Below are 14641 nucleotides of genomic sequence, written 5' to 3'. Positions count from 1 at the left end.
CGGAGAAGAACGCCGAAGCTGTAGAAGCTCCGGCTGACTGTAAAACAGGACCCTAGACTCCGATCTAGGTATGAAAATGAAATAGAAGACGAGATGAACGTTTTTATATATGAAGTTTGCCGTGAAACCGTCGGAGGTGTTCGAAAAGTGAGTCGACACGCACGGCCTCGCCGGAGTTCGCCAAGTTGCAGAGACGAGAAGGAGAGGGAGAAAGACGAGGTTGCTGATGATGATGGGTGTGCGTGTGTGTATGTGGGTCTCGGACCCTCGGTGCAGAGAGAAAGGAGAGAGACGGCGGCGACGAGGGAGAAGCAGAAGCCCACGGCCTCGCCGGAGTTCGCCGAGTTGCAGAGACGAGAAGGAGAGGGAGAAAGACGAGGTTGCTATGATGATGATGGGTGTGCGTGTGTGTATGTGGGTCTTGGACCCTCGGTGCAGAGAGAAAGGAGAGAGACGATGGAGGCGACGAGGGAGAAGCAGAAGCCGATCTGTCGATGTAGGTCTCTGTGCGTGTGTGTGGGAGTGGGAGAAGGATCGAGAGACCTTGGGTCTCTGTGCGTGTGTGTGTGTGTGGGAGAAGGATCAAGAGATGTGAGAGATCTGTGTTTGTTGTGGCCCGTGGGAGAATGGAGAAGGGGGAGAAAGGAGCTCAGAGTCAGAGAAGAGAAGAGAGAAGGTTCGAGAGTCTGAGAGAAAGACTGTATGCATGTGAGGTGAGTGTGCGTGTGTTGTGTGCGTGTGTGGTGTCATGTCTGTGTGTGTGTGTGTGGTTGGGTCATCTCATCTGATATGCCTGACTGATTTCACAATATGTCAATAACTTTTTGCAGTTTCAGACCATGGACATCAAATAATACTGCTTTTATAATGAAACCATGTGCCACTGTGAATCCGTGATATTCTTTCACATGCAGAACAGTGTGCCATTGTCTATTAAATTCTTTCACCTTATCAGAGGTGGAGTATCACTATCAGAGGCATTCAGAGCATTTTCGTTTCTTCTTCTTCCCTTACCATTTTCAAAGCCATTCCAGATCCATTCCAAAGCTTGAACACAAAGGGTTCCATATTTAAGGTAAGTTTACAAACTTATATTTATATTATTGTAATTTATACAACAACAAATAAATTTGTGTGGACTCGTATGTTAATTTTTTTAAGTAATTAATACTTGCATGTTACTTTTTGTAAGTAATTAAGTAATGTTAACAATTACATGTTAATTTTTTTAAGTAATTAAGTAATGTTATATAATTATTCCCTAGGATAATTTTAATATGTTTAATGTTATTTATTATTTTATTAATATTAGGTTTTATTATCAAATTGGATTATTATTCATTAATATTAGGTTTTATTATCAAATTGGATTATTCTTCATTAAATTGGATTATTCATTAAATTGGATTATTATCAAATTGGATTATTCATTAAATTGGATTATTCATTAAATTGGATTATTATCAAATTGGATTATTATTCATCACCATGTTTTATATTAGGATTTTTTTTTATCAAATTGGATTATTATTCATTAATATTAGGTTTTATTATCAAATTGGATTATTATTCATTAATATTAGGTTTTGTTTTATTATCAAATTGGATTATTATTCATTAATATTAGGTTTTATTATCAAATTGGATTATTCTTCATTAAATTGGATTATTATCAAATTGGATTATTCATTAAATTGGATTATTATTAAATTGGATTATTATCAAATTGGATTATTATTCATCACCATGTTTTATATTAGGATAATTTTTTTATCAAATTGGATTATTATTCATTAATATTAGGTTTTATTATCAAATTGGATTATTATTCATTAATATTAGGTTTTTTTTATTATCAAATTGGATTATTATTCATTAATATTAGGTTTTATTATCAAATTGGATTATTCTTCATTAAATTGGATTATTCATTAAATTGGATTATTATCAAATTGGATTATTATTCATCACCATGTTTTATATTAGGATTATTTTTTTATCAAATTGGATTATTATTCATTAATATTAGGTTTTATTATCAAATTGGATTATTATTCATTAATATTAGGTTTTATTATCAAATTGGATTATTCTTCATTAAATTGGATTATTCATTAAATTGGATTATTATCAAATTGGATTATTCATTAAATTGGATTATTATCAAATTGGATTATTATTCATCACCATGTTTTATATTAGGATTATTTTTTTATCAAATTGGATTATTATTCATTATTATTCATTATTATTAGGTTTTATTATTCCATATTATTTGTATAATTACTTAAATTTTTACAATCATTTTCTTTACTTCGTATTTAATTCTTCTGTAGAATAACTTTATTATTTAGGTTCTCTTATTTTATCAAAAAATAATTGTCTAATTTTCATGAAAAATAAATATAGGTACGTTTAAGATGTCCAGTGGAGTTACTAAACGTGATCCAGCTTGGGAACATGGAGACCCAATAGACGGAAACAAACATGGCACAATTTGCAAATATTGTGGTCGGGTAATGAAGAGTGGCGGAGTGACATGACTTAAGTACCATCTTAGTGGATTAGATCCAGCAAAAAATGTCGAACGATGCGATAATGTCCCCCCAGAAGTGAAGGCATTCATCAGCACATTATTAAAAAATAAAAAACAGCAGAAGGAAAAGATAACACATGGAATGGAAAATATTCGAGCTGGGCTACGAGGAGAAGTCATTGGCCAAGCGGTTGACAGTGATGATGATGACGATGAGGACGAATGTGATGATGACATGGGACCTGAAGAACGACGCAGTTTGAAACAAGCATTACGTGCCTCCAAACAGTCAGCATGGGAAAGAGAACACCTTCATAAAATTCCTAATAGAGCACAAGGTTCCAGGACAAGTGGTGGTGCACAAATGAGACGGGGAGGCAGTCTTAGAGAATCACAACCAACACCACCAATAGCCCCAAGTTTATATAAGTCATCCAAAGCACGTCAAAAGAGTGTTTGAAGTTATTTCACTGGAGGTAATGTGAAGGAGGGAATGGGGCGTCTAATTAGCAAGTTCTTTATCTATGAAAATGTCCCTGCTGAGAAAGCATCATCACATCATTTCAAAAATATGGTAGTGGGATGTCAACAGGCCGGTGTTGGAGTACAACCTCCCACTCCCTATAAGATAAGAAACAAATATTTGGATATGGAGTATAAAGACATTGGCGAGTATGTTAACAAGTTGAGGTCAAAGTGGGAAACTAATGGTTGTACAATCATGTGTGACGGATGGACTGGCCCGACCAGATTGTCTATCATAAACTTCATGGTATACTCCAAGGGAAAGACAATTTTTTTGAAGTCTATTGATGCTTCAGACCATATAAAGAACTACAAGTATATTTACAAATTATTGAGGGATGTAATCATGGAGGTGGGAGAGCATAATGTTGTCCAAGTCATGACCGACAATGGTTCTGCATTTGTCAAAGCTGGAAAAAAGTTAATGAAACATCATAATGTTGTGGACATCATGTGCAGCACATTGTATTGATCTCATGTTTGAGGCAATGGGGAAGAGAGAGAATGTTGCTGCTGTGGTCAAAAGAGCTAGAACGATCACAAATTATATTTACAATCACGGTTGGTTGTTGGCAAAGATGCGTGAATTTTGCAAAGGAGAAATTATTCGTCCAGCTACCACTCGATTCGCCACCAACTATATTGCATTAGACAGCCTACTTAAGAAGAAAGTAGGGTTGAAGCAACTATTCACTAGTGACGATTGGGCCAACCACAATTTCGGCCGCTCAAATACAGGTCGTATGGTGGAAAGTATAGTGCTTGATCATGCTTTTTGGACTCAATCAGAACATGTGTGCCAAGTGTTTGAACCTGTTTACAAGGTTTTACGGATTATTGACACAGAAGTGTATCCTACTATGGGGGCAGTATATGAGTTAATGCGTGTGTGAAGGATGAATTGGAAAGAAAACATGGTGCAAGGTGGGTCATAAAGATAATTGAAGACCGATGATATAAAACATTATACCACGATTTGCATGCAGCAGGTATAAATTATGTCATAATTTGCAATTCATTTCTTTAGTTGCATAAGTATTATTTCTCTTATTAGAGTATGTGTTTCTTTGAACATCATATTATTTGAATCCTCGATACCAATACAGACCCGGTGTTGGAGATGATAGTACCCTTATACGTGCTGTACATAATGTATACTCTAAATTAGACCCTGCATCACCAACAGTTGGCCAATTTGGAAATGAGGTACACAATTACTTAAATTATAATAATTACTTTGTTGGATTAAACTAACATGATTTATTAAATTCAGCTAACATGGTTTAAAGATGCAAGAAGAACTTTTGGAGAACCAACATCAATTGCTACTCGAACAACAATGTCTCCTAGTGAGTGTAAACATATTTCACTATAAGTTTATAATAGAATTTGTTCGAGTTATTAGGCTTATCAACATTGTTTTTCATTGTAGCAGAATTGTGGATCATGTATGGGACCAATGCACCAACTGTGAGAAAGTTAGCAATCAAAGTATTATCACAAACAGCTTCCTCATCTGCTTGTGAAAGAAATTGGAGCACATTTGCACTCATACACACAAAGCAAAGAAATAGGTTGGCTCACAGTAGGTTGGAAAAATTAGTTTATTGCTACTACAACATGAAGCTTCAAATTCGAGATAAGGAAGCAAAAATAGATCATGTCGACCGTGGTGACCCAATAGATGTGTTTGATATTGTTGGTGAAGATGATGATATAGACGGTAACCAACTTTATCAATGGATTAGACCTCTTCATTTAGATGATGATGAAGGCAACCCAGCTCCCAAAGTTGCTGAAGAAGCACGTAATGAAGGGATAAATGTAGAAATAGTATTAGATGAGGAGGTGGGATCTAGCAGCGCTGACTCTTTGGAAGAACTTTTGCGCCCAAGACCAAAAAACACTGGAATTCCACCTTATTCCAATCCTACACAACCACAACATCGTGCTGATACTAATGATAGCTCTAGTACAAGATCAGGAGACTCACCTACCACCGGAGGTGGGAATGATGAAGGATACAGTGGAGCTGGAGGTAGTGGTGGTGGATATGGAAACTATTATGGACCACCTCCCGGATTTATGAGCCATTTCACTGGTGAGGCAAACTTCACGCATGCAACACAGGATGATGACCATGGCAGTAGGCGGGCAGGACTAAGAATTGGTGTCATAGGGAAGGACTATACTCGTAGAGAAAGAGGGAAGGGGATTTTGTCAAGTCAAGAAGATGACTCGTTATCTAGAACTTCGGACTCTGTTGGAGTGGGAAGTAGTAACTATGGTTATACTCATAACCAACCATTTCCCTACCCTTCATATCCCATTCCTATTGGGATGGAATCGAGCGACTCATGGAAACAATCCCAGACTCAATCTTCAAATGATTTTTCTTATGGACAACCTCAACCAATCTCGGATCCATATGGGTGGCATGTTAACAATTACATGCGAAACTATTTTGGGGATTTATCATTTGATAACTACTCTTCACAATACACTCACTCTACACATAGAGATAATAAAGATAGTGAAAAATTTGAACCTCATAGGAACTCTATGTGGTACTAAAGTGTAAAATATTGTACTAATTCATTATATATAAATGATTATGGTGTGTTTAGACTTCTTTCATTAATTACTACATATTTTCTACACTCACAATGTTTGTCAGCTCGCTATATAATCAACTTGATAATGTTAAATCCATCATGCAATGCATTTCCTTCCAATTTTTTGTGATAAACTAATAGATAATTGACTAAATAAACATCCTGCAAAGTTTCAATAAAAATTTCCAAGTTTTTCTTACAATTTCCGTGGTTTCCATGTAATTTTTATCGATATCGATATTATCCCGATATTTCCATCGATATTTCCGTGTTTTCGGATTACCGATATTTCCGATATTACCGATATTTAATACCTTGGTTGTAACCTACCTAGTAGCACTACTAGAAAAAAATCTAGAACCAATAAGTTGTAAATTGCTATGGAGAATAAGGATTTCCTTTTTACTTATTGTGTTCTGAGTTTAAATATTGGGTAATGTTAGAGAAACTAAATTTGTAGATAAAATTTTGTAAACCAAAGAAGATGAAAGTTGCTAATTGGATTATTAATTAAGCGTTGATAAGTGTGCTCATCCTATTGGTGACACATCATTTAGTTTATAAATTTTGTTTCACTAGCATTACCTTTAATATGATCTCATTCTTTTAGTAAAATTTAAAATATAATCTAAACTACATTAATAAAATCTTCTTTGTCAACCAAAAGAGGGTAAAAAGACAATTTTGTTTTCTACCAGAAAACAAAATCATGGGCAGTAAAGTAAGTTCACATAAACTAAATTTTTCAGTTTTTTTTTTCAAAACCCCACCCAAGGGTGATCCTAACATCTTCTAATTTTGAAAAATAAAATATAAAAAGAAAACTTCTCTCTAATCCACATTCATTTTTTCTCCCCTTCTCCTTCCCATTTTAAAATAAAAATAAAAATAAAAATTATTTTCACACACATAGTGTGGGGCATATACTAGTTGTTTATGAAAAAAATTAAAATAAAACTCTTTAAACACAGCATTAAAAGTTATGGAATGTCAACTCACCATAAGAGAATACGATAGATTTTTCATGAATAACTTATCACAAATGCTTCTTCTTCATGATAGATTTGACTTTTCACATCGTGAAGCAAAATTGTACAAGATTCGTGCAAAGAGTTGAGTTTGATGAACGAATATTGAGAAGAAAAACTCAAACCCCAAGGAAACACATTGGACAATATTTTACCTACTGCCGTGAGCGTTGAACCTGTGTAGTGGATGAGTGGATTTGTATTATTAGATTTTAGGGTAAATCTCAGTTTACTACCCTAAGTTTTGTGGTTTTCAACATTTAGTACATAAAGTTTTTTTCGTCCCAGAGTCATACCTAAAGTGTTAATTTTATGATAGTCTCATAAATCCGTTAGTCTGACTGTTAAGTCTCCCCGTTAACTAATGACGTGGTGCCCATGTGGACAATGATTGGGTGCCACGTGTCATCAAGGGTCGACATGGAAATTAAAAATTCAAAAAAAAAAATTTCCCTCCCAAATTTAAAATATTAAAATAATTAATTAAATAAAGTATTTAAAAAAAAAAAGCCCATAACCCCCTTCGTCTTCCCCACCCGACACACCTCCACCCCCTTCACGGCTCCACCCTTCCATCCCATCCACCCCTTTCATCCTTGCTTTGTCTCTTACCTATTTCATCAAACACTTTCTCTGCATTCAAAACCACCACAAACTTGCCAACCTTATACATGCCGACCCACCCATTAATCTCTTTCAAATAAACATCATTCATCCCCACCTGACCATCATATAACATGCAAGTAACTTATTCAAAAGCCAATGCCATTTGGCCTTCCCGTGTGACAAATTGTATATCAAAGATCGCAATACCTCATGGCGACGTTTTGTGGTGTTTGTATGAGAGAGACCTACAGATTTAGTAGCTCCTGCGTTCCTGAGAGGGAAACCCAAAACATGCGCCATTGTTGAAACTTCCTTGGTGCTCAAAACGGGTTTGTGACTGTGAGCGTGGGTTGATTTACTGCTAACGGTTGCTGAAATTGGAAATAGCAGCGACGTTGTGGTAGCCATCACAACGGGCTTGGGTTTCTTAACATTTTGCAATGGAATTGTGGCTGATACAAAATCATTTGAGTGTAGCGACTGGACGGGCGAATTTGCCATTGCTATCAACAACGGAGATGATTTAAGTAACAGAGGAATGGAATGGACTTGAATTTTCGAGGGAATTCGTTGTGGGCTGCTGTCTCTGTCTTGTATCCTAAGTCATGGAAGTTTCTGGTGATTGAGATCAGAAATTTCAGCATCATCGGAAAACATCGGGGCTGGATCGGAACCGTCCCTAGCATCCAGAGCCAAGTCATGGCGTAACAGAGCAATGTTACAGCAGATTGGTACGACTGCAGAATCCATAGCCTTGCAGAGGGCGAAGGCAGAATCCCAAATTACACGAAACTTAGCACACATCAAAGCTTCAAATGAGTCAATTGCAGCTGAGAGGCATGCATCCATGGCAAGAAGATAGGTCAGGTGGGCATGCACACGAGGGAAACTAGGATTCGAGAAGGATGATACCATTGATAAGATCCAAATCTCTAAGCCCTTAATCAACCTGCACGTAACAAGAAGGAGAGTGAAAGAAGAGAGAGATGTGGGGTGGAGCCGTGGATGAGGTGGAAGGGATGGAGGGATGTCGAGTGGGGAAGACAATGGGGGTTCTGGGATTTTTTTTTAAATACTTTTATTTAACTAGTTAGTTTAATATTTTAAATTTGGACGGGAATTTTTTTCTTTTCAATTTTTAATTTCCACGTGGTGTCCAGTCATTGTCCACATGGGCGCCACGTCATCAATTAACGGGAGACTTAACATTCAGACTAACGGATGTATGAGACTGTCCCAAAATTAACACTTTAGGTATAACTCTAGGACCAAAAAAACTTCATGTACTAAATCTTGAAAACCACGAAATTAAGGATAGTAAACTGAGATTTACCTTAGATTTTAACAGTTTTAATATAACAGTTTAATTTGTTCAACAAAAAATATAACAGTTTAAACAACGGTACATCTCATATGCCAGTGCATTATAAATAACCCTAAACCAAGTAGAGAGAGAAATTGAATTGACATAAAATTAACTATTATTAACCTTTCTTATCTTTGTCGCAATTTGACGACATTCACCACACTTCTAATCCTGTCATCAACTTTATATTTGTTGTTTGTCTTTGAATTTGTTAAAATATTCGTGTAGGAGAGTTGAGTTTCAGGTTTGAGCTTCAATTGATGATGTACTTCGATGATGAAGTTGGCGTCCTTGAGCTTGTTGATCTTGGCTTCTATAATCTTACTTCGTTTAGTTTCATGATTTCGCTTATGCTGGATAACTGGTATGGCGGTTGGGTCCAAGTAGAACCAATGGTAGATCACGAAATGGTTAATCCTAGACATGTCCTCTGCGGACCAAGCGAACACGTCTTTGTTGTCATATAAGAAGTTGGTGAATAGCTCATTATCTCAATCGGTCGGTTTTGATCTGATTCTAGCTTTGCGTTTTGGCTTGTCAGGATCGAGGCTGATATGCATAGCGTTCTCTTCTGTCTTTGACTTGGGAGTGCTGTCGTCTTGGTGGTCAAGACCTAGGTCAAACTTTTTGTAACTCATTTGTTGACTCCCAAGCTGTGACTGTTATGATGATTCTTCCATGTGAGTGTTGGAGAGAGCACTGCTCTCCCTTTCAGATCATATTCGTGCTTTCAACAGTGCATCAGTGTGCCATCGCTTGGTCTCCCTTGATTTTCTTATTCCATCTAGAGTGGCGTAGTGAAGCAGCTGGTGGTGGGTCAAGGGAACGATTCTTACCCTATTCAGCTAGTTCCAACTGATAATGGCATTATGAGAAGTCGGGTAGCCATAAAATGGAAGGTCACCAGATGGTTGTATGGCTCTACCTGAACCATAAGTTTCACAGTTCCCAAAGACCAGACAGATGTTTCACTAAAGGTATGAAGGTTATTTTTTCTATTGTTGATGCTGTCGAGGATTCTCATCTTCTCGACTGCGTCTTTAAAGAATACATTGACTCTTGATCCATTATCCACCAAAACTCGACTAATCATAGTGTTAAAAATATATACCTTGATGGCAAGAGCGTTGTTGCGAGGGCGGTAAACATCTTCTAAGTTTTGATAAGAGAACATCAAGATTTAGAATTGATGGGTAGTAGTTTGTTGATTGAAGCCACCATTCGAGGCTTCTTGCTTGCTGCATTCCTTTCCTTTTAAGTCTTTCCCAGATATTCCTGTTCTACGCATATGCAATTGATCTTGCACAGTGATTCTTTTCCCAAGCATTGGACTGGTTGAAGGTCTTGAATCTTTCTCAACTTTCTATGTCACGTTTTGGGAGTAGGTCATTGGGGCTACGCGTATAGCTTAGATCAACGGCTCTTGTTGGGTCTGAGTAGGTGTTAACTATACCATTGCTCATTAAAACGGGAGACGACATCTTCAAGAGCCTTTACTCATATCTTAAGGCCAACAAGTCTTGCTCGTCCCTTGGCTAGTGAGCTTTTTCAGAGATGATTTACAGACACATATATCTGCAACATAATCTCCCATATTTGGTCCACAACGGAAACATCTTCGTTGTCGCCGTGCCTAGAAGTGGTGCAGTCACATCGTGATCTCTTTAGAGGGGCCTTTGTAGAGGTATAATGATTTGCTCGAGATGGATATGAGTTCGCTCCCAATGAAAGCACCAATTGTTGAAACCAAATTCGTGCACCGCCACAAGTGGTGGAGATGCACAGATCCGAGTAACCTGTAAAAGTGTAGACAACCGTGAGCAAGCTAAAGACTAGGGGTGTGCTGGTCAAAGACTCTTAAACAGTCAAGTTAGTAAGTAAAATAAGACTCAAATAGTGGGCAAGATAGTTAGACTGCGATAATTGCATTACCAAAGATGAACCCTAGAATGATGTATTTATACCAATCGGGAGATAGACCTTTTTAAGATAAAATCCTCTATTAAACAAGGTGAATTTCAAAGGATATATAGGAGTAGATATTGCATGGCTTTGGGGGTGTGATTACTTGTAGCGCGCAGCGCACGCCAATTTCTCAATGTAGGAACTCCAAGCATATACGAAACCTGGTTGATTTCGTGTTGGATCGGGTTCCCATAACTTGCGAAACAAGTATGGTCATTCTCAGCGAAGTCGTTCGAACTTCGCCCCTTACTCCGTTAATCCAGCTCCGCTCGGAATTGTTGAGTCTATGACTGAACTTCTTAGATATTTGTATTCCAGTCCACCTTACTCTGCCTTGGAAAATTATGGTCCCACAACTACGTCCCAACTTCACACCTTACCCTTTTTCTCATTGTAGATTAGTGTAAAATATCGTTTATACTTGAAAAAAAATCATTAAGCATATGTCCCCATGTGTGTGGTTTCATTATTTGTGCATTTTAATTAGGGCTAGTACACATTTTGGTGCAATTTTATTTTAGGGTAAAAGCAAAGTCGGAATTTTTTGTGGTTTATTCGTTTTAACAGTTGGAATCGAAGTAAAATTAAACCATTCAGGTTTACTTCAATTTGGTTTCAGTTTGGGACTAACTTATAGGCGTGTTAAAAAATTGGGCTTACCTTACATGCCTGTTTCGATTTCGGGTTCTCAACTTTTTTTTTTTTCAAATTTTAATTTTATAGTTTTTTTTTCCAGTTTGTTTTAGCCCTGAAACGGGAGAGAAGAACATTTTAAAGTAACTAAAACCAAAACTAATAACCACTATACTAAAGCTCAAGGAAATTCCTCTTGGGTTTGTTTCAAAATCAAAAGGGAAAAATAAATTCTAGCAACCAATAAGCACTATACTAAGATTCAAGTATCCAAATTTAAATTCTTGTATGGATTCCGCCAAATAACCATTACCCAACACCTAACTTGCTAATTAAATTAAATATTTCTTTATAATGGTGTTCGGTTCTATTTCGTTTCATTTCCAAATAATAGGAATTGAAACCAAACTGTCATTTTAGCTTTTGGTGCGATTTCAAACTGAAACTATTTTCAAAACCAAAAAAATGAATCGTTCAATGCAGTCCAGTATAATCTCAGTTTAGTTTTGATTTTTCGTCCCAAATACCGACCCCTAGTTTATATTATATTGCAGAAGAAAAAACTAAAACTTTGCACTTATATGGAATTTACATATGGGCGGAAAAACGGAGAAAACCGGGAGAAGTCGGGTGAACATAGTAAACCAAAAAACCACATTGAATAAAGAAACAAAAAGAGTGGCATATAGCGCCCAATAACTTGACTTCCTCCTCACTACGCTTGTAAAATCCCCACCTCAAATTACAAACCCTAGCGCTCGCGAGCCCTCGGACACCGCCGCAGACTCACGCACCCCCGCCGCTCCAATCCTTCTCGGAGATGTCGCACTTCGGTCGATCCGGACCTTCGGACATCAGAGAGACTTACTCTCTTCTCGTCCTCAACATTACTTTTCGTAATTCCTTTTTTGCCCTCCTCCTCCATCATCCCCTTGCTCAAAATTTTAACGCTCTCATTTCCGGATTATATTCGTGCTTTCAACAGCGCATTAGTGTGCCCCTGCTTGGTCTTCCTTGATATCTTTATTCCATCCGGAGTGGCATAGCGAAGCAGCTGGTGGTAGGTTGAGGGAACGATTCTCATCTTGTTCAACTAGTTCCAACCGAGAATGGCATTATGAGGAGTCAGACAACCCTAAAATGGAAGGTCACCAGATGGTTGTATGGCTCTGCCTGAACCACAAGTTTCACAGTTCCCAAAGACCAGATAGAGGTTCGTTAAGGGTATGAAGGTTGTTTTTTCTATTGTTGATGCTGTCAAGGATTCTCATCTTCTCGACTGCGTCTTTGAAGAAGATATTGACTCATGATCCATTATCCACCAAAACTCGGCTAACCATAGCGTTAGAAATCTATACCTTGATGGCAAGAGCGTTGTTGTGAAGGGAGTAAACATCTTATAAGTTTCGATCAGAGAACATCAAGATGTTAGAATCGATGGGTAGTGGTTTGTTGATTGAAGCCTTCATTCGAGGCTTCTTGCTTGCTGCCTTCCTTTCCTTTCAAGTCTTTTCTAGATATTACTGTTCTCTATATATGCAATTGATCTTGAAGAGCGATTCTTTTCCCGAACATTGGATTGGGTGAAGGTCTTGAATCTTTCTCAACTTTCTATGTCGCATTTTGGGATTAGGTCGTTAGGGCTGCGTGCATAGGTTGGATCAACTGCTTTTGTTGGGTTTGAGTAGACGTTACATATACCATTGCTTATTAAAATGGGAGATGACATCTTCAAAAGCCTTTATTCGTATCTCGAGGTCAGTGAGTCTCGCTTGTTCCTTGGCTAGTGAGCTTCTTTAGAGATCCTTTACACACACATATATCTGCAACATAATCTCCCATATTCGGTCCACTACGGAAACATCTTCGCTCTCGCTGTGCCCAGAAGTGGTGCAGTCACAACGTGATCTCTTTAAAGGGGCCTCCGTAGGGGTATAATGATTTGCTCAAGATAGATATGAGTTTGCTCTCAATGAAAGCACCAATTGTTGGAACTAAATTCATGCGCCGCCACAAGTGGTGGAGATGCACAAATTTGAGTAACCTCTAAAAGAGTAGATAACCGTGAGCAAGCTAAAGACTGGGGGTGTACTGGTCAAAGGCTCTCAAACAGTCAAGTTAGTAAGCAAAATAAGACTCAAATAGTGGGCAAGAAAGTTAGAGTACGATAATTGCGTTACCAGATATGAACCCTAGAATGATATATTTATACCAATCGGGAGAGAGACATTTTTAAGATAAAATCCTCTATTAGACTGGGAGAATTTCAGAGGATATCTAGAAGTAAATATTTCATGCCTTTGGGGGTGTGATTACTTATGGCATTCTATGGCGACCACGACTCCCTGTGCTACTTACCAAGAGTTTTATGAGATTTTGTTGAGGGTTGAGGATTCTGAAAATATGCCCAGTGATAGTGAAGAAGAGGAAGAAAAAGATGGTAATATGAAGAAAAGTAATAATAATAGAGATAAGGGTCAGTTGTCTCAAGGACCTCGTAAGACTCAAAGTTTTAATAGAAGTGGTGCCAGATCCAGTTCTTCTAACGGGGGTTAGAGTTCCATTGGGCAAATGAGAGGTGGCAGATTTTCAAGAGGTTCTAGATTCCAAAGACAGAAGGATTCTGGTAGCACATGTGCTCCTTTATGTTGTAGATGTAATAATAGGCATTTTGGGGAGTGTAGGCGAGGCAGTAGTGGATGCTATACTTATGGCTAGATGGGGCATCAGGCTATTCAGTGCCCGCAGAACCAGCAGAGACCCCAACCATATTCTTTACCACCACCTGTCCCGATCCAGCAAGTCCCAAGGCCTAGTAGTTTTACCCAGACAAGTCACGGGGGTGCTTATCACTATCAGGGTGATATAGCTCTATATTATGGAAGACCAGTATCAGCATCCACAAGATCCATATCAGCAGGGTGGTTATGCTCAGTATTCTGGAGGTTATATGCCATATCAGCCGTACACAGCAGGTAGGTCACAATGGTATCCTGGAGGACAATCCCAACACGTGGAGGTTACTTTTAGTAGTGCAGGATCGTTGAGGCAGCCTAATCAGCCTGGTCAAGAATGTGGTAATCAGGCTTGCAGAGGCCGTGGGGGACGACAACAGACACATGGGCGTATTCATCACATTACATTGCAAAATGCTCAGAATAATCCTGATTTAATCATGGGTACGTTGAATATTCTTTGTCATTTTGCTAGAGTATTGATTGATTGTGGTGCTACACATTCTGTTATTTCTCATACGTTTGCTCAGACAACGCAACCTCATCCCACACATCTTGGATATAAGTTAGAATTTTCAATGCCTATAGGGGAGACATGTTATGTTAGCTGGGTGTATCCTGGATGTCCCGTG

The sequence above is a fragment of the Malus sylvestris genome, chromosome 8 (genome assembly GCF_916048215.2).
Source record: "Malus sylvestris chromosome 8, drMalSylv7.2, whole genome shotgun sequence".
Classification (NCBI taxonomy): domain Eukaryota; kingdom Viridiplantae; phylum Streptophyta; class Magnoliopsida; order Rosales; family Rosaceae; genus Malus; species Malus sylvestris.
Note: the sequence above shows the minus strand (reverse complement) of the source record.